Raw genomic sequence first — 20141 nt, forward strand, 5'->3', positions numbered from 1 at the left:
CCATAGAAGGTTACTGATGGTCATGCTCTGAGCAGTCTGGGCATTGACAATATTTATTGCACATACAGTTTGGCACTGAACAGAGGAACACCAGATTTGCCAAAGCCCAAACACCACAACATAAACAAACTCACACAAAATGGGCCCAGCATATGTAGTAATCACTGTACATGAATGAAAACACCACATACTGCGCTGCTGTCCAATGACAGGAAGTATATTCTCGTGAATTACGCTGTTAACTGTCAACAGAAAACCCTAGCGTGAAAAACGTAGAAAAACATAGAACAAATAAAGCTATTTTTCTACTCCTATATTTAGGGCGCCACCTTAACCATCTCTCACTTCCCCATGGATTCTTTCAAGAGCAACACAAGTTAAAGTGTGTGTTTTTATAGATTGTCCTGCAACGTTGTCTGCGGACCATGGGTACAAGTCACAAAACCACCACGGTGCCAGTTTCAAAATAATTGATGCACATATTTGATGTACCTCATGTTTCTTAGTTGACCAATCAGCATCTTTGTACGAAGAATGCAGATGTTACGAAGATTCTTGATTGGTCCAGAGGCATCCGGCAACACGGAATCAAAAAATCAGGACGTGACTCTGTGGACCACACCGATCCAATATATAACGCACGTTTTTGACCTCCTTTTAAAAAAAATGCATTGGCCAGATTAACACAACATTTGTAAAAGCGCATTTTCTAGCCTAGGCCGCTGCAAACCAATCCAGCAGTAAACAAACATGTTTACCCATTCAATTCTAGCTGGATTTTTGGAAGTGTTGGGTCTCCCTATAACTTTGCCCTCTCCACCTCGACAAAACCGTGCCAAGGAGTCGAACGGTGCCAAACTTTAAAGCCCCGAAAATGTGTTCTTCGCATGGGAAAGCAGCATTACTGTAAGTACTGAGTCTCTATAACAAGTCTCCTTTTCTTTGATCTCTTTCAGTTTGTTTCCTTACCATGAAATGACGATGAAGCCCCTGTACATGACAAATTCGCATAATCGTAAGGTCTGGCTTGGTTGCTGGATCTGCTATTTAGAGAGGTTCCCTCGCAACCTCAGCTTAAGCGCTGATTACTTTGCAACGCTGGATATGCTTCCCACACACTGAGACAGTAACTTAGTCTCATTTGGTCAGGCTAAATAAATCTCTATAATCTTCTCTGAGACCATATGTAAAAGGTTTACAGGGCTAAAGATGGAGGCAGATGCATTACTGAGCTGCAAGTACTCAAAGGCCTGATGCTATCAGACATTTCACAATCACGGCTTTACTTGGAACATTATCCATGCTCTCAGGTTTCAAATCTTGTCATCTCTTTTACAATATGCATGTCTTATTTAAAGTAAGATTGCTGATACGTTCCAAGGACAGCCCAAGGAAATCAGTGCACACGCTGCATCTGTGTACGCATGCATTTGCAGTGAGCTAGACGGTGCCAAAGGCTCATTTGCAGAGGTGGGGCCAAAGCCTGGTGTTTTGAATGTATTAAAGCCCTCTGGTCTCTATACTGTGCAATTGGAGTTGCTCTTTATTTGTTTCTAAGTGTGATCATGTGCACCATTCAGTGCTGCAGGAAGCTGGCCTTTGTACTCCCCATTATCCTAAACAGAATCACCCAATGGCAAGCCACACTAATGAGACGGACATCCGGCACTCTCCATGGTCCAGAAAGACTTACCTGGCAAATCAGTGATCTGACCAAAATGCATGCTGGCCAGACGTAAGAGCTGATCGTCAATGCTGCTCCTTAGTGAACTGTTGATGGCGCTGTTGCAATCCCTTGGTCGTGGACAGAACCAAACACTGACAGCAAATCCAACTCTATGAGAGCATGGTTTACATCCTGAACTTCAGAGCCTTGCTCTCGCCACTACTTGCCCTTCTTAACAGCAAATAGGAGCTTTTGTGAGGTTAGGGGCGGCAACGCTGGTCACTGGGCCGGCTCTCGCCGAATCTGAGATCCGGCACCAGATGTGTGGCCGGATCTCAAGATCCGGCCAGAGTCAGCCCCCAAACCCATGCTCTGCGCTGGATTACTTAAAAAAAAAAGAAAAAGAAAACAGCATCCCTGACAGCGGAACAACTCCCTGCCGAGTCTGCAATCTAATCTTCCATGTACTCTCTGTGCACAGTGCTCTGCTCGCACAGGGTAGATTAGATCTCTGAGCCCCGACCTTGGTGGGCTCAGAATCTAATATGAACCTCGGTGCAAGCGGACTGTGCACACTGCACAGAGCATTTTTGTTATTTTGTACTCTCCCCTCAGGTGCTTTAATTTTCATTGTGCACCCGTTTCCAATGTCTCACTGGTGTTTATTCTTAGTTGGTTATACATATTTGTATAACCAACTAACAAACACCAGAGAGACACACGGGGGCCAGCACACATTCATATCTGACCTCTATAAAATACGTTATATATTTTGTGATATGCTGAATTTTTCAGAGGCCAAATTTTTATGTGTGCTGATTCCGGTGACCCAGGGTAATTTGTCTTGTTTAGGTTCCTGCAGGGAGTAAAAGTGTGGTTTGTGAGTGATGCTGTGGGCAAATATTATGCGTCTGCATACTGGTTGCCAGGGTTGGACTGGGCATAACATTGTCTCGGCTCCAATGCAAAAGTGGCCCACAGTTGCACATGGCCATTCATTCCTTTTGTGCTAGAATGTTTGATATTGCTGTTTTAAACTATTATTTTGGACATTTCCTTTGATCGGAGATTAACTGCCAGCTCTGCCCCCTCTAAGCCCCGCCTCTTCAGACATCGCACACACCCCCAAACTCCACACCCATCCAGGCCCTTGTGGGATCCCCCACCAATGTTTTTCCATTTCCACCACTGAGTGGCGGGATAAAGAGTTGAAACACACACTTTTCTACTTGCCAAATTCCTAAGCAGTCTCCCATTTACTTCTAGGATGGGTGGGGACTGCTTCTGTCACTGCATAGATCAGAGTGACTTAAAGATCATCAAAGGAGGTGCTGCCACTGCTCCAACACCATCAGTAGGTTGCCCGGCTTGTTTGGCCTACCCAGCATCCTCTTCCAGATCCCCAGGGTTGGTGTCACGCCACAGCTGTGGCCCTTGGTCTGCCCAGTTCCTCCAGAACCAGAACGGATGGGGGACGAGCAAGGGCTACTGCAAGTGGGCAGCTAAACTTCCCTGTACACACAGTGGTACCACCCCAATATCTCCCACCACATGTTTGTATAGCTTATATAAGTTGGTTGTACCTGGGCATTTGAACTTGCACTTGGCATATGATGGTAGTACTTGTGCATATGAGACCATACCTGACATGTGATATGTATACCTAGTCAGAGGTTGGGTACACATACTATTTGTATATAAATATACCTACATATGAGGCAACAACTAGTAAACGATGGTAGTACATGCGACTATGAAGCTCCACTTAACGTGGGGTATAATGACTGGTATAGGATAACATTACGAGTCAACTGCATACACTGCTAAGTGTGCCCTTGGCATGCCATGGCACCTGAATCCCTGGTATATCAATGAAAAAACCTATTTGATGTATGGTTGGCAACTAAACTTCCCTTGTGGCTGGTGTAGGATTGATTTATGTTGTTATCCTTAAACTATTCTATTTTTTTTTTAACTTCAGTGACATCACTCCCTAAGTCATTGCATGGGGTAGGAGGCATCAAAGGCTATGTGAATATTACTATCTGTGATCTCATCAGGCATTGGATGTCACTAACAGTACCTATGGCAAATTCGTGATTTGACACGACTCAAGCACACATGCTGCTAGAATCGGCTCAACGGGATTGTCTTGTATCACTCACAACGGCATCATAAGAAATGGCATAACATGACCTTTGATACTGGTGATTTCACAAGACATGACAACGCACATTTGACTTGAAGAATTCACATGAAGTGGACACAGAACATATTGTAATAAGGGAACATTTTACAATACCGTTAAAAAGAAACACAGGCAAAAGATTCACAAAGCAGAGCATATGGGTCGATGGAGAAACCAAAATGATGACTCTATTTATCTACTGCACCACACAAACCCAAAGTCCTATAACATCTCCTTATTAAAACTATTTTGGCGGTTTCCAGAAGCCGTGTGGCTATTTGTTGTGGGGTGTCTGCACCTTTTCTTACCAAAATGAACACACTAATGCTTCAGTCAATCAAAATAAGTGCAGCAAACACGTTTCTCTGGGACTGTTCCACAGTACAGCTATGCATAAGTTCACTGCTGGCTCCTGTAGGAGCGGGCCAGTGCACACATGTCTGCTTACCATGCTCTTGTTGGTGTTAGATGCTAAAGGGACTGTTTATCTAAACATGAAAAAACACATGGAGCTTAGCTGCAAGCCCTGGTCACCTCCTAGAGGTGTCCATGCCTCACTGCTCGTTTCAATGCCTGAGGCAATTTTTTGAATAAAGTACTTTAGGGATTTTTATGGGGATATTGGGTTGGCATTAAAGTGCTTTGCAGATATTATCCAGAGTATCTAACATTGGAAATCCTTCGAGATTCGATGTGTGTTCTGGTGGTGATATTGCGCTACGACCCCATTTCTATACATAAAGAGAAGCTTTCTTGGCCACCTGAAAACAGCACACGTTTAAAACAGAGGGCACAGCAACTTCTCTACTTCATAGCACACTGGCCATTCACCTGTGACAGAACATCATCTGCCACACAGGTGCAATACCGAGCTTTATTGATTGTTCTACTGTAAGATTATACTACTAGTTCTACATCCTGTAATCAGTCATTGCTTTCATAATGCTCCATGCTGAAAAAATATAGTGCCATCATTTACCCCTGCTGGAACTGACTGTGTATCACTGTCTGCGGATCGGTTTCGCCCTCAACAAACCGTTGTGTCCAGCCCTAGAAGTTCCCTTTGCTCTCTCTGGGAAGATATCACTCGCCATTGCTCCTGCCTTGGAACCATTTGAATGTGGATTGCAACTACCTTTTAAAGCTTCATCCCACCAAGACGGAATTCATAAACCCCTCCAAGCAGGAACCCCATCAAAAGTGCCTGGATGAAATGCACTTGGATGGGTTCACCCCACACTTCACCCACTCAGCAAAATCCCTAGGCTTCATTGGGCCTCATTACGACCCAGGCGGTAAGTTACCGCCTGGGCCGTGACTTTACCACCATGGCGTAAACTACGTTTACGCCATGGTGGTTGGCGGACTTACCGCCCCATTCCGAGGTTGGCGGGGCGGTAAGTCCCCAATCCCCATTTACCCTTCCCCATTCCCATTTTTGCCCCATAGGGCATAATGGGAGTGGGGAAGGCGTTAATTATGCCACCGTAAATTACGGTGGCGTAATTAACTCCATGGTCCCTTAGCGCCATGGATTTTAACACCTGCTAAAAGCAGGTGTTAAATCCGCCATGGCGCTAAGGGACCTCGTACTCAGGCGGTAAGGGTCGGCGCTGTTTACGCCGGCGTGAACCCCTTACCGCCTGAGTCGTAATGAGGCCCATTGTGTCTAGCAATTGATTCTTTCAACAGCAGATCACGAAAAAAGACTGCAATGGGTTGCTATCAAATCTTTCTAATCCACGAGATCATGCCCTCCCACCCCTGGATTTATGAACAGTTTTGCAGGCCCTAGCCATCTCACATTTTGATGGGGGTATCACCCACCTAGCAGGGCCCCTCGCTGCTCACCTACGCCCCCCCCCCCCCCTCAGAGCACCAAGGCTCGCATCAGCACTGGCTCTGGGACATTTGACCATATCACCTGCACCTTGCATGAATTACAGTGGCTCTCCATCCCAACATCGATCTGGTTCAAGACAATGCTTCACCCACAAGATAACCACTGCCAGTACGCCAACGTAACTGATGGAACATGTAAAGACATTGGGGCGCACACAGTCATCTTGCAGTAGAACCATCAGAAGACTGGAAACTAAACTAGCTTGTAAGGATAAAATTTAGAAAACAGTCCTTCTCATGCTTTCCTGCAATACTCTGGGACCCAACCGGTGGCAATTCTGAATGCTCCAAGTCCCCTTTATTTTAGAAAATAAATTAATACCTGGATTTTCGAAAAAAAAATCTTGCTGTAAGTTACTTTATGGCCATCTCGTGCATCTGCATATTGGCCAATTATCATTTTTATTAATGTTGTATGGCCTTAACAGCGCTGCTTTGCTCCCGAAATAGATTTCTGCTATAAAAATGTGTAATAAAAAAAATGTAATAAAATGTTTGACACCTTCCCATTGGCAGTATATTCACCCAGGTGGAAAGGAGGGGACCAGTGCTGCAAATAAAACCCTGCCAGCAGTTAGCTAAACCCTCACCAGCGAGGTAATGACTGGAGTCTCTTTGATGTAAGGCAGACAGGGTGAAGTTTGGATTAGATTAAGAGAGACGTTACAACTACAGGAAGAGCTTCATTATCTTGGAAATGCCTAGGCCAAGCACGCTTTCTGGGCGCTTTCCCCACTTACTGCAGGCACTCTAGAAGCAGACATGATAAGATTAATCTCTTGCTACAACAGCAAGGCTAGGCCCTATGCAGGAGGCTCGAATGACCTATTTAAATGTAGCAACATGTGTATATAGCGGGGTGAAACTTCCCTTAAATAAATCGCATTGGGACTCAATAAGAATATGATTTAATTGGACGTTTATTAGTGTATAGTCTGCACAAAGACCTCGGCCATTGAGTTGAAGATAAATATTTCCTAGTAAGAAGTCAGACCCTCCCCTCGAACATTTCAGAGTAACAAGTGAAGTGACCTGCAGCTGCTGAGACACTGGTACCCAGGCCTATGCCTACTAGAAGTGGCAACCCATCAAATTCTCTCTGGTACCCTTCCTGGTTGGGAAGGGCAGATGAAGAACTTAACTTATCCCATGAGACCGGTCAAACAGCACACTAAGAAGGAAAGAAGGGCGTTGCACTCTGTTCCCTAGCTTGTACAGCTTTTCGAGTTGATTAAACTGATTTTGAATAAAGTTGAGCCACTGCAAGCCCCACAGAGGTGCCTCTTATATTTTATGCTTTTCGAACCAACTCAATTGTCTCAGTGCTGAAGTGACCAATTTTGAAGCGACCAACACAACAATTTAAACAGTCATTCCCTCTGGTAAATGATATGATATTTATAACACACTTAATACCCAGAGGTTTCTAGCGGACCCAGGGATCAAACCTGTGTTGCTCTGTGTGTTTTTGCTTCCAAGGCAAGCACGTTGCCCCTGAGCTATCCTCCCAAAGACCATGAAAGGCATTAATGTGACAATGAAAGGAGTTACAGTTAGCTGGAGCTGGCTCACTCATTGATGACAATTGAGAAAGCAAATTGTGAAATGCAACAGGGTATCAATATGACACATTCCAATTTGCAAGAAACAACCATTCCTGAAAAATAGCAGGACAAGGTACTAAAGATTTTTAAAACTGGTTTCTACATTGTTACATAGACTGCAGTTTACAATTTGGTCAGTCAATTTGGTGGCATTGGCATAGTTGACCTAATGTCAACCTGACCTATTCCGATTTGACTGCATCGTTTTGGTCAAATAGTTGTGGGGTGGGGTAAGGGAATAGGTTGAGGCGGAGGGAAGTCATGGTGGGGTTGCGGGGGGTCTCCCGCTGCATTAGGGGGGTTGCAGTGGGTCTCCCTCCTCAGTAAATAAAAAATAATTTAACCAAATGAATACGGAAAAATCACCAATAGGTCACGTTTATTTAGGTCAAACAATCCATATATAGTTTGGTCAACCTAAGTTCAACGTTTTTCATTTTTTGTTTTAGCATCCCCTATGCCCCTCCCATACCATACACTGACCTTTCCACACCCCTACCTCCTTACTTCCATATCGAATTGATCAAATTGAGTCCAGCAAATTGCTGACTTTCAAATGATAGCCTGTGAAACAAAAACATACCGAAAAATCAACATGAGCATTCAAATCTGCACCCTACAGGCATTGTTGAGGCAACTGATGGAATACATTTCACCCCCTTCACTAAGCAACTATTCCTCCTTTTGTAACATGAAATTCACATGATTGAGATAGTACTGGATAGAATTTACAGTGGACGTGTAAAGAAGGGACGATGGACCACAAAGTATCATGATAAAAAAATACATTTTGAAGACAGAAAGTAAACTGTAGAAAGTCTCATGCCAGGGACTGTCTCTTTTCATCTTTCGGGATATTGCACTAATCACACGTTAAAAGATATTGCATTTTTCACATGTCACAAACAGACTAAGGACATATATTAACATTCAGAATTGGATTTTTCCTTTTGGCCTGGTCTTTCCTTTTTAATGTGATAGCCCACAGGGTGACAGTGGAGAAGGTGACTGGTCTCAATGATGAGGGTGAGCTGCATCAAACCGCAAAATGGCAGAGGGAAAAACCTCTCCGGCATCACAATAAAGCTAACAGCAGTAACCAAGCCTAGGAAAGCTTGAGGAATGGGGGGCTAAACCAACCATTCATCTCAGTTTGAAACAACAGGTGGTGTGTACCATCTCAGTTTCAACAACAGGTCAACATTACTACAAGAATCACTTGTACAGACTTTTTATGAAAATAAATGCACATGTGATGTCCTCAGTGATGTCATCAATGACATTTGTGATGTCATCTTTGATGTCCTGGGTGTAAGTCTTAGCAGTGCACGGTGGTGGCGTGAGTTATGGTTGCTTAGCATACCATAACTGGCGAATTTCAAGGGTTTTTCTGTTTTACTTGGAACCATAACGTCCCTTTAACTACGTTTTTTTACTGAATTGCATAGGTTTTTAGTAGCACAACTTAACCATAACGTCTCTTTAACAAAGTTTTTTTACTGAATTTCACAGGTTTTTAGTAGCACAACTTAACCATAACGTCCCTTTAACAAAGTTTGTTTTACTGAATTTCTTTTTTTTTTTTACTCCATAATGTCCCTTTAACAAAGTTTTTTTACTGAATTTCATAGGTGTTTAGTAGCGCAACTTAACCATAACATCCCTTTAACAAACGTTTTTTTTACTGAATATACACTTTCATTGTGTGAATTTGGGAGATGTTTTACTAGGATTCCCTTACTTTATATACATGTAACATAGAACATGCTGAACCCCCCCGCCCCCCGCTAATGATTTTTGAATGCCATGGACTGTGCGTATGTCCGCGGATGGGCGCGGACGACATGAACACTAACCAAACACTCAGGGGTATCTGAAATTGTTCTATCAAACCATATAAAAACTGCACAAGTTTAAAAAGCAGCACATAAACACATTATAAGTAATAATAAATAAGCAGTACATGTCTAACACATCAACCATCCATTTAAATACCATATGCAATCAATGGTTTATACCATAACAAAAAAGATATGCCTCCAACATAATTACCTCACAGAAACTGCAGAGCTAGGAGCGAAAGTAGACAAACAAAACACAATGAATACAAATTACCAGAAACTAGTAAGTAAACTTCATTTTTCTTATATATTTGTATAATTTTTGTATGAGGTACAGAACAATTAATGTATTTGTGTTTTTCACACAGAAATGTGCTGTACTTTGGAGTGGCTAGAGGAGAATTTTCCGCGTGACGAAATGTTCGAAGATAGCGATAATAATGGTACACACTTCTCTGCATAAGCAAATTAATAGTCAGTACTTTATGTGCACTTAACATATATATATATTACTTTTAACAGGCCATGCAAAAATTGAAGAAATTCCACCAAAAGAGACAATGCAAGAGACCTTGCAATGCATAGAACAGAAAGTGGACATGCTGAAACATAATTTCAATGGTTTAAAGCAATTTGTGGAGGAACACGTCAAAGGAAAAATTAGATACCACTGTATTACCTGTACCTGTCCCCCCTCTCCATGTCCCAGTGAACTATCCCCAAACCCTCACCAACAACATAAAGGTTTTGACAAAACTTCCATCCCTTCATCCCCTCACAACGATCCTCTGCAAACTCCTAAATCCCCTATATTTGTTTCAGTTCCTGCTTCCCCCTCTCTTTCTTAATTTCTGTATATGTGTATAATAAAAAAAATGTTATGTTAGTTTTAATGAAATTGTTTGTGTCTGATTTGTTTTTTAAAAAAGTTAAAATGGCCGCGGACAGCGCGCCTGTCCGGCCTGTCAGTAATTAACAACATATGGATGTCCTAAGGACAGTGCACCTCTCGATAACATTCACAACCAAGATGTAATTGTTCTTAGAACACACCAGCTGTCCAGGATGTCCGTAAATGTACAAAAAGCGGGTGTCCTAGGACACTATACCTCTCTGTACCGCCAACAACCAAGATGGAACTGTTCTTAGAACACAGCAGCTGTCCTGGATGTCTGAAAATGGACTAAATGGAGGTGTTCGAAGGACACTGTACCTGTCCGTACAGTTTGTAGTCAAGATGCAACTGTTCGTAGAACATGCGCGGTGTCCGGGATGTCCGTAGTGAAACAAAATGGAGGTGTCCAAAGGACACTGTACCTGGCCGTACACTGTGCATACCATCTAGGCACATGCGCACCACACCTGTAAGTCCTGCGAACATTGCGCCTGTCTGTAACTGTCCTTCTCACTTGTGTCGCACTTTTAATTAGTTTCAGGACCCGAACACTGTCCGTAGAACACCCGCGCACATGTGCACAGCCGTTCCTGTGCATTTGGTGTCCTGCGGACACCCATTTCCTTCACGGACATGTTCAGGACGTCATCATGTGACCACACCCATGCTGAGCGTGTGTCCTAATTTGCGCACTTTGTCTGCTTCCCCAACATTTTAACAGACAATCCAAATTATTTTACAGTAAAAAATCACCATTTCAATTGTCCCAGACAATGGCCCTGGCTTTCCACATATTTTCTTTGAAATTTTTGAACACTTTTGAGTGATCGATATGGTCGCGAGGCACACACCTCCACCCCTATAAAAGGCTACACCCCAGAGCTCATCTTCATTGTACTTCCGGATATTGGAGATTGACTTTTGCTGCCTTTAGTGCTCTAGTGGAGATTACCTCGCCAACCCTAAAGGCATCCATGGCTGCTGTTGCTACATCAGCCTCAGTACCACCCCAAACCCTCCACCATCACCACCTCGCCAAGGGCCTGCAGAGGGGAATACACATGAGGATGTAGAGAATGAGGATGAAGAGGATGAAGAGAATGAGGTCGTACTGCCAGCACTCATCGGGAGTCGTGGGTGTGGCGGTTGTTTACCGTTCATGGTAATGTACCGAAAGCACGTGCGAACAAGGTCACCTGTAACCAGTGCAATTTGGTGCTGAGTCATGGGAGACGTGGTTCGTACAGCTTTGGTACGATATCCATGAAGCGACACCTAACTTCGTTCCACGGTGCGGACATTTGCATGGTTTTACCATGTAAAGAACGCAGTAGGTTGAGTTCCTCCGCAGCATCCTCCGTTTCCGATCCTCTCACCACAAGAGACACTCCTGTGGGAGATTACATCCCTCCAGCTACTTCACAGGCCATTCGCGATGCTGTTGAGCCTTACCTTTTGAGGGTCACAATATTGTGTATGTACTGCGATGCAGTACTCTGCAGGGGGGAGAGTCTTCAAAGTGCTTTCGAGACTACGGTCACGGAGCACCAGAAGAGATGCTACCTACCTAAATAAGGCTCACCCTACATCTTCCAATTTCCACCTGCCCTTTCTTATCCCCGTGGTTGGTGTCCCTTCCTTACCCTCCTTTCCCCTCCTCTCCTAGTCTGTCGGGTGTAGAAAAAGCCAAACAAATATATAAAACAACAAAAAGTTTTTTAAAAAGGCTCTTTTTAGAGCCGCCTTTCTCAGTTTAAAAATATAACTATCAAGTAAACAGTGCAGGCCCCTGTGCATTTTTTTAAACGTCTGCGGACATTCCTAGTACAGAAACATTTTTGGGGTGCAACCCTAGCAAAACCAATGCACTTTTCTCTGGGAGTAAGTGGTGGCTCTGAAATAAGACTTTTGGTGGTGTCTTGTGTGTTCGAAAAACTTGGATTCGTCAACATGTAATGCAAAATAGATGACTATACTTCCAAAAAAGGTTGCAATGCATTATGTACATTTCGAATAAAAATCTGATTGCCAGCAGACTCCATCTCTGTGAAAAATGAATGTGCTATGAAGCATAATATTTTCATTGTGGAAAGAGGACATGCCAACATCTCTTAGAAAGGCACAAACAGCCGTATTGACATTGCGCCTCACTTTCTCCATTTGTGGACCAAATGAAGAAGAACGCAGCCACACTTGTCTTTTTGCAATACGAGAAAAAATTACTTGGCAATTTCGAAACATGTCCATGACCTTCTCAAGTCCTTCCCTCATTGCAAATTCCAAATAAATTCCAGACACATGTCGTAAACTGTTCCCTACACAATGAATTATAATGATGTCAGGATGACACTCTGTAAAGTAGCACAGAGAGGTACCAAGTCCAGCCACTTCATTCCACGCACTCCATGCCAGTACACTTCCACATGAGGGAATCCAAGATCTGTAGATATACCATAACGTTCTGCATGCACCTTCAACTAATGTATCCATGAGTCTCCCAAAATCCAGATAATCTGTTTTGAGCACACACAGCCATAGCTGTCTGTTCTCCTCTCAGGAAAAAGAGGTCCTCACTAAATCTCTCCATACACAACACACCCACTAAACATTACTGACCAATCCCTAGCTCCCCTCATTCTCATTTGCATGCCTCTCCACCCCAGAATCCCCGTATGTAATACGCGCTGTCCGCAGACTACCGCCATGTCTGCAGACTACCGCCATGTCCGCAGACTACCGCCATGTCCGCAGACATGTAGAATATCTGAGCCTGACGAATGTACATTTAAATAGTGTTCCCCATTTCCCCTTTAAGGTGGGCTCTGAAAAGAGCTGTTTTTTGGGGTTTTTTTGCAGATGCTCACACATGTGCAGGTGACTCAGGATACCCGCAGATTCTGTGGCTGATGACTCCTATGAGGAATCCCCGGACGCAGAAGGAAATGGCATACAACAGGGAGCATGTGAGGATATGGGTGACCATCGAGCAGACCTTCAGTCTCTTGAAAGCACATCTCAGATGCCTACACTGGTCTGGGGGTGTGCTCATGTACAGGCCAGAGAATATGGGGCAGATAGTCCAGATGCAACATAACCCTGCCCCCAAATCTGGACATTCCTCTGTCAGAGGATGATGCTGATGATGCAGCGCCAGCCTGGCAAACGTACGTGTGCATGGAGGCCATGGTTGGGCGCAAGACCCATCAAGAACCATTAGAGCACTATTTCTGAGTACCCTTTTCACTCTGCATTTGCACCTTACTGTATATGATGCCCACACAATACATTCTTGTACCAAAAAAGGAATGTCCACTCATTGCTTCTAGTGAAAACTGCGTATTGAAAAACAACGTGCATGTTCCAAAACCCTGTGTCCCACTCCCCCTCCGCAATCACCCCCTTTGCCACACACAACACTCCCCCCACCAAACACCCCCTTCCCAGATCCTCCCCACACACTCCCTTCCCCACACACACCCCTTTCCCTCCCAACACAAACCTTTACCCACACACTCCCCCTCCCCAAACAATCTGAAGGCACAAAGTGAATTCAAGTGTTAGGCCAAGTGTCAATTGCACTCCCTCTTTAGCACAGGGCTATTGACTGGCTCAGGTATTGATGAAAGCCGTCGGAGTGGTGCCTGGCAAGCTTCTGGGGGTAATGGTGGATGTGGGTTGGTCAGACCCCTGGGCCGGCAAGTGCTCAAGAGTGAGATGCATGATGGACTCAAACATGACATCACTTCATTGCCCTCATGGACCCTTTGGGGCAGGATGAGAAGGACAGAAGTGGTACAGCCTTTTTCCTTTACACTCCTACGGCTGCAGGCCTGGACGCATTCATGCAGCAGCCTCAACTCAGTCAGCTGCTGATGGCCGAGTTTTGCAATTTCCCCATGCCTGTCTTCCATTGCATGCATTGTGCATCCATGGCCTGGATGCTGGGCATGGTTAGACGAGGGGGGCTTTACAGTGTTGCCAGACTGAAAGACAGGTTCAGCTAGGGGGTGTTGTAATCCTCCTGCTCCTCCATGCTGTGCCTGCCATAATGGCCTGGTGGCTGGTGTGGCCATGGCGGTGTGGAGAGCACATGAGGGACAGTGGTCCCAGTAACCACAGGTGTGGTGCTGGCGGCAGCTGCTGGTGGTGATGGTGCTGGCAGTATCTGGTGGTGGTGGTGGTGATTCAGCTAGCTGTGGTGGTGCTGGTGCAGAAGAAGATGGTAGTGCTGCAGCAGGGAGTGGTGGTGGTGCTGCAGCAGGAGGTGTTGATGCGGGCGGAGCTAGAGGTGGTGTTGCTGCCTTCACAGGTCTGCTTGCTCATGCTGGGCCTGGGATGTATACTAATTGACCTTTTCACAATTGACCTCAAGAGAATTGACCTTGGAGAATTTACCTAATTTAAAAGGTCAATACGTGTGGAAAACCCCCGCAAACCCCTACCCAATCCAAAATTCCTGACAACCCCCCACCCAATTCCCTTATATTATTTGTAATCCAAAAACCAACCCAATACATATATACAATAACTAAAATAATATAAAGGTCAATTGTGCAGAAGGTCAATTAGGACCACTATAATTAGGTCAATTAGGACAAAGGGTCAATTGTAAAATGTCAATTTGCGTAATACCCTGGGCCTGATGTTGACAGTCCAGGCATGTCACTGTCAAAAGATGTGTCTGTTGGGGTGCGGTGAGCATGCTGTTAGTCTTATGGTAGTTACATCTGCAGGCTTGCATTACACTCATGATACAATTCTTGTGTCCTGCTCTTGTCATGCGGCTTCTTGGTTCTGTTTGCTCTGATGTGTGCCTCTACATGTGCGTGGTGGGAGTGCCCGTTGACTGTTGGTCTGCCAAGGTGGCTTATTGTGTGTGCAGTGGGCCTATGGTTCCTGTCCTGTAGTCCCTTGGAACCCATGGGCGCTCGTCATGTGTCCATGTGTGGGGCTGTACATTTTGGCACAGTGCTTGTGCATTGCTACATCTGCCCGCATCCCCTGGCATGTGTGTGTAATCGGGCCACTTGCTGTATCTCTCATGTGTTGGACCTGTTTCCTTGCCCATTTAGTGTTTCTCTGCCAGGGGATCAAACCAGTTGGTTATCTTCATAGAGATTTTTTCTCTTGGGTGATTTATTTAGTGACCATGAGATAACTAATATTCACAACTTTGTCATAAATAGTTATGATATTTTTTTGGAGATAAGCGATTCAGAAAATACTTTCTATATGAGCATCAAGACTGTGTTATTAATTGTAAGCATCAAATTGACCAAATCCAAGTTCTGCCACTGTAAATGATATGATATGATATGATAGGTTATTTGTAACACGCTTAATACCCAGAGGTTTCTAAGCACAGACCCGAGGATCAAACATGTGTTGCTCTGTGTTGTCTTGCTTCAAAGGCAAGCACGTTGCCCCTGAGCTATCCTCCTAAGACAACAAGAATGTCTGAACCTTCATCAAATGCTCAAAAAGGTATTACGATCATACAAAGAATCAATTGAGATTTTTTGTAACGCGCTGCATAATCCTGGAACCAAAAGACAATGATCACTTTCAATCCTATCAATAACCATGAAATAATGAACTCAGGACCAATCCTTCAAATCGACTAAGTCGATATAATCAATATTGATTGATTGATTGATATTTTATTTATATAGTGCCTATACACAATGTGTTTCAGGGAAGAAGGGAAAATACAGTAACAGTCATACAAGTCCTTGATACATTCAGAATGTGAAATTAACTATCGTACTTGGCCTGGCGACATTTAAGATAGTGCAAGAGCTTTGACAATGATAAGGAAGGGAGGGGAGCTCGGAAGGAGAATGAGAAACGAAAAAGGGCTACCGTACTATGCCTGACGACATTACAGGTAGTGCAGGAATTTTACCAGAGGTGAGGGGGGACAGGGAGAAGGAGAATAACAAAACAAGCAACTAACGTACTAGGCCTGATGCCATTTCAGATAGTGCTGGAGGGGGAGAGGGAGAAAAAAAACAAGTGAGGGAGGGAGACAAGCTGCTATCTACCATACAGGTCAGGCGACATTTCTGATGGCGTAAGTGCTAAGGATAAAGTGAGGGGAGGGCAGATAGGAGAGTGGAGGGGACAGCAAGAAGAAGGAATACAAATAAGAAGACATCTCAAGCAAACAACAGGGGGCAAGATTCAACAATGGGCATGCAGACAACTCAAGCAGACAACAAGGGGGGCAAGGTACAGGAGGCAAGCATAAAGGCCCCTGGGGGATATAGAGAAAAGGAGAGAAGGGTAGGTAAGGATAGGCAATAAAGATGATTGCAACTAAGCTAAATGCATGAAAACACAGCCAAATTTGAAACCAAGCTAAATGCATAAACACACATTCAAATTTGAAACCAAGCTAAATGCATGAAAACTCAGCCAAACTTGAAACCAAGCTAAATGCATAAAACCACAGCCACATTTGAAACCAAGCTAAATGCATGAAAACACAGCCAAACTTGAAACCAAGCTAAATGCATGAAAATACAGCTAAATTTGAATCCAAGCTAAATGCATGAAAACACAGCTAAATTTGAATAGAAACCAGATACAGAAGCTAGCAGTGGGTGCGAACGTGCTGTGCAATCAGAAGTGCAATCATAGGGGACAAGCTGAGAAGGAAGCAGAGGCAAAAGAGGGTAGAAGCGTGTCCAGAGGAGGGAACGTACCTAACATTATGGAGGAGTGTTATGGAAGTCCAGATTTCATAGTAGAGTGAGGTTGTGGCATCAAGGAAGCTTGATTGTAAGGTTTGACAAGACAATACCTCCTGTAGCATTCTAGTAGCAGACAGGGAGCAGACAGGGGCCTTCATTGTGGGCCTTAGGTGTAATGGCCAGCTACCACCTCCCAGTTGCTCTCATTGGCTTAACAAGCCAAGTGCAACCAATGGGAGGGGGAGCAGGCCCAACCCAAGGCCGCAGTTCAGGTTGAAAATCCGGGCAAGACTTAACACTTAAAATGTTAAGGCCATCACCAGTGGCGGCTGGTCAATTTCTAAACTTGTGGGGTGTAAATGTATGTGCCTAATATGCGTGAGCGACTTAGCGCAGCGAGGGAGCCTAAACCAAACCAGAGGGGCTTGGGGGATTTATCCCCCGAGAAAATTTTAAAATAATGGTTTAACATGGGGCATTTTACAGGACTTTCTGTGAATATATATATAAAAGCCAGAGTTTCTAGTCAATATTGTTCAGTAGCACATGAAAAAGCCAAAAGATGCAAGTTATCAACAGTGCCAGGGACCATTTTCCAAAGCCTTTTCATTATGTATTTGCCCTCAAAATATGTCAGTATATACAATTCTGGCCGATTCATGGAATAATTAGCGCGGCGCAAGTGGGCAAAAACGTGCGAATCGCAGTGGAATAGCGAAAATCGCAGTGCAAGTGCGAAAATCGCACGAAAAGCAGCGCACGTCGATTCATGGAAGGCCGTGCGCGAGAAAACCAGCGGATGTGCGATAAAAAAGTGCGCGGCGCACGTTGGCGCACAGGCCATCTAACAGCGTGCGCCAGGTCACAGCGAAAATCGCACAGGCCACAGCGAAATTCGCACATAGCGTGGCGCACGCAACAAAAGTAGGCGGAACACGGGCGTAACACTCGGAATGGGGAACAACTTGCCAAAACGTGGGCGTCACGGGGGAAGTACAGGGCACAAGTGCGCGGAACGCCCACACGCTCGCCTACAACACGTATTCATGGAATAGAATAGGGGAAAAAAGCGCACGCTCAAACCAGCGCACAGGCACAAACACGACCGCCACAAGAAAGCAGGCGGTAGCGTCTCTGCGGCTGTAAGAAATGTGCGCCAAAAGGTACGCCAACAAATAGCACCTATATACTGCCATGATGAATGTCCCATACTGTGGCCCTCCAGGAAAAATGACGTGCAAAGGGGTACCCACAAACACGGACACCCGCTGACAAAAAATACGTGTGCGTGTATACCGGGGTGCGCAGGAAGTCTCACACGCGATTTCAGCAGGGTACGTGCATCACAGGGGTTCGCGTGAAGTCATTCACGCGATCGGGCCTGGGGGAGCGGGCTACGTGTATTTCAGGGGTTCGTGTGAAGTTTCTCACGCGATCGGGCCTGGGGGAGCGTGCTATGTGTATTTGAGGGGTTCGCGTGAAGTTTCACACGCGATCGGGCCTGGGGGAGCGGGCTACGTGTATTACAGGGGTTCGCGCGAAGTTCCTCACGCGATCGGGCCTGGGGGAGCGGGCTACGTGTATTCCAGGGGTGCGTGAGAAGTTCCACACGCGAATAGCCTGGGCGCGTGTATTTCAGGGGTGCGCGGGAAGTTCCACACGCGAATAGCCTGGGCGCCTGTATTTGAGGGGTGCGCGGGAAGTTCCACACGCAAATAGCCTGGGCCCGTGTATTTCAGGGGTGCGCGGGAAGTTCCACACGCGAATAGCCTGGGCGAGTGTATTTCAGGGGTGCGCGTGAAGTCATTCACGCGATCGGGCCTGGGTGAGCGGGCTACGTGTATTTCAGGGGTTCGCGTGAAGTTTCTCACGCGATCGGGCCTGAGGGAGCGTGCTACGTGTATTTCAGGGGTTCGCGTGAAGTTTCACACGCGATCGGGCCTGGGGGAGCAGGCTACGTGTATTACAGGGGTTTGCGTGAAGTTCCTCACACGATCGGGACTGGGGGAGCGGGCTATGTGTATTCCAGGGGTGCGTAAGAAGTTCCACACGCGAATAGCCTGGGGGCGTGTATTTCAGGGGTGCGCGGGAAGTTCCACACGCGAATAGCCTGGGCGCCTGTATTTGAGGGGTGCACGGGAAGTTCCACACGCAAATAGCCTGGGCGCGTGTATTTGAGGGGTGCGCGGGAAGTGCCACACGCGAATAGCCTGGGCGCGTGTATTTCAGGGGTGCGCGGGAAGTTCCACACGCGAATAGCCTGTGCGCGTGTATTTCAGGGGTGCGCGGGAAGTTTTACACGCGAATAGCCTGGGCGCGTGTATTTCAGGGGTGCCGGGGAGTCCCACATGTGATTTGACAGTGTGGGTCCTCTCAGGTGTACCCTGTACACCCTCCACGGCCCCTGCAGGCAGCCCACACCACAGGGGACTACCCTGCATCCCTGGTCATGTCCCACAGGCAGCCCACCCAACATGGGCATGCCCCCCAGAAAAGGCACATGTCTCCTTGAACTAATGAACACCAACTCATGTCCCCTTGCACCCCCACCCCCCAGCACTGTGGGGCACCTGCCAGCAGGCCCCCACCCATGTCCTACTCATGTCCACCACCACCCCCACCCCCCAGCACTGTGGGGCACCTGCCAGCAGGCCCCCACCCATGTCCAACTCATGTCTCCCACCACCCCCACCCCCCAGCCACCAGGGTCACCCTCCACCAGGCCCCCACTCATGTCTCCCACCACCCCCACCCCCCAGCCACCATGGCCAGCCCCCACCAGGCCCCCACTCATGTCTCCCACCACCCCCACCCCCCTGCCACCATGGGCAGGCCCCACCAGGCCCCCACTCATGTCTCCCACCACCCCCACCCCCCAGCAGTGCAGGGGCAGCCTCCACCAGGCCCCCACTCATGTCACCCACCACCCCCACCCCCCAGCCACCAGGGTCACCCTCCACCAGGCCCCCACTCATGTCCCCTATCACCCCCACCCCCCCGCCACCAGGGGCACCCTCCACCAGGCCCCCACCCATGTCTCCCACCACCCCCACCCCCCAGCAGTGCAGGGGCAGCCTCCACCAGGCCCCCACTCATGTCTCCCACCACCCCCACCCCCCTGCCACCATGGCCAGCCCCCACCAGGCCCCCACTCATGTCTCCCACCACCCCCACCCCCCAGCAGTGCAGGGGCACCCTCAACCAGGCCCCCACCCATGTCCCCTATCACCCCCACCCCCCCGCCACCAGGGGCACCCTCCACCAGGCCCCCACTCATGTCTCCCACCACCCCCACCCCCCAGCAGTGCAGGGGCACCCTCCACCAGGCACCCACCCATGTCTCCCACCAC

The sequence above is a fragment of the Ambystoma mexicanum genome, chromosome 10 (assembly GCF_040938575.1).
Source record: "Ambystoma mexicanum isolate Mex_15411 chromosome 10, UKY_AmexF1_1, whole genome shotgun sequence".
NCBI classification, from domain to species: domain Eukaryota; kingdom Metazoa; phylum Chordata; class Amphibia; order Caudata; family Ambystomatidae; genus Ambystoma; species Ambystoma mexicanum.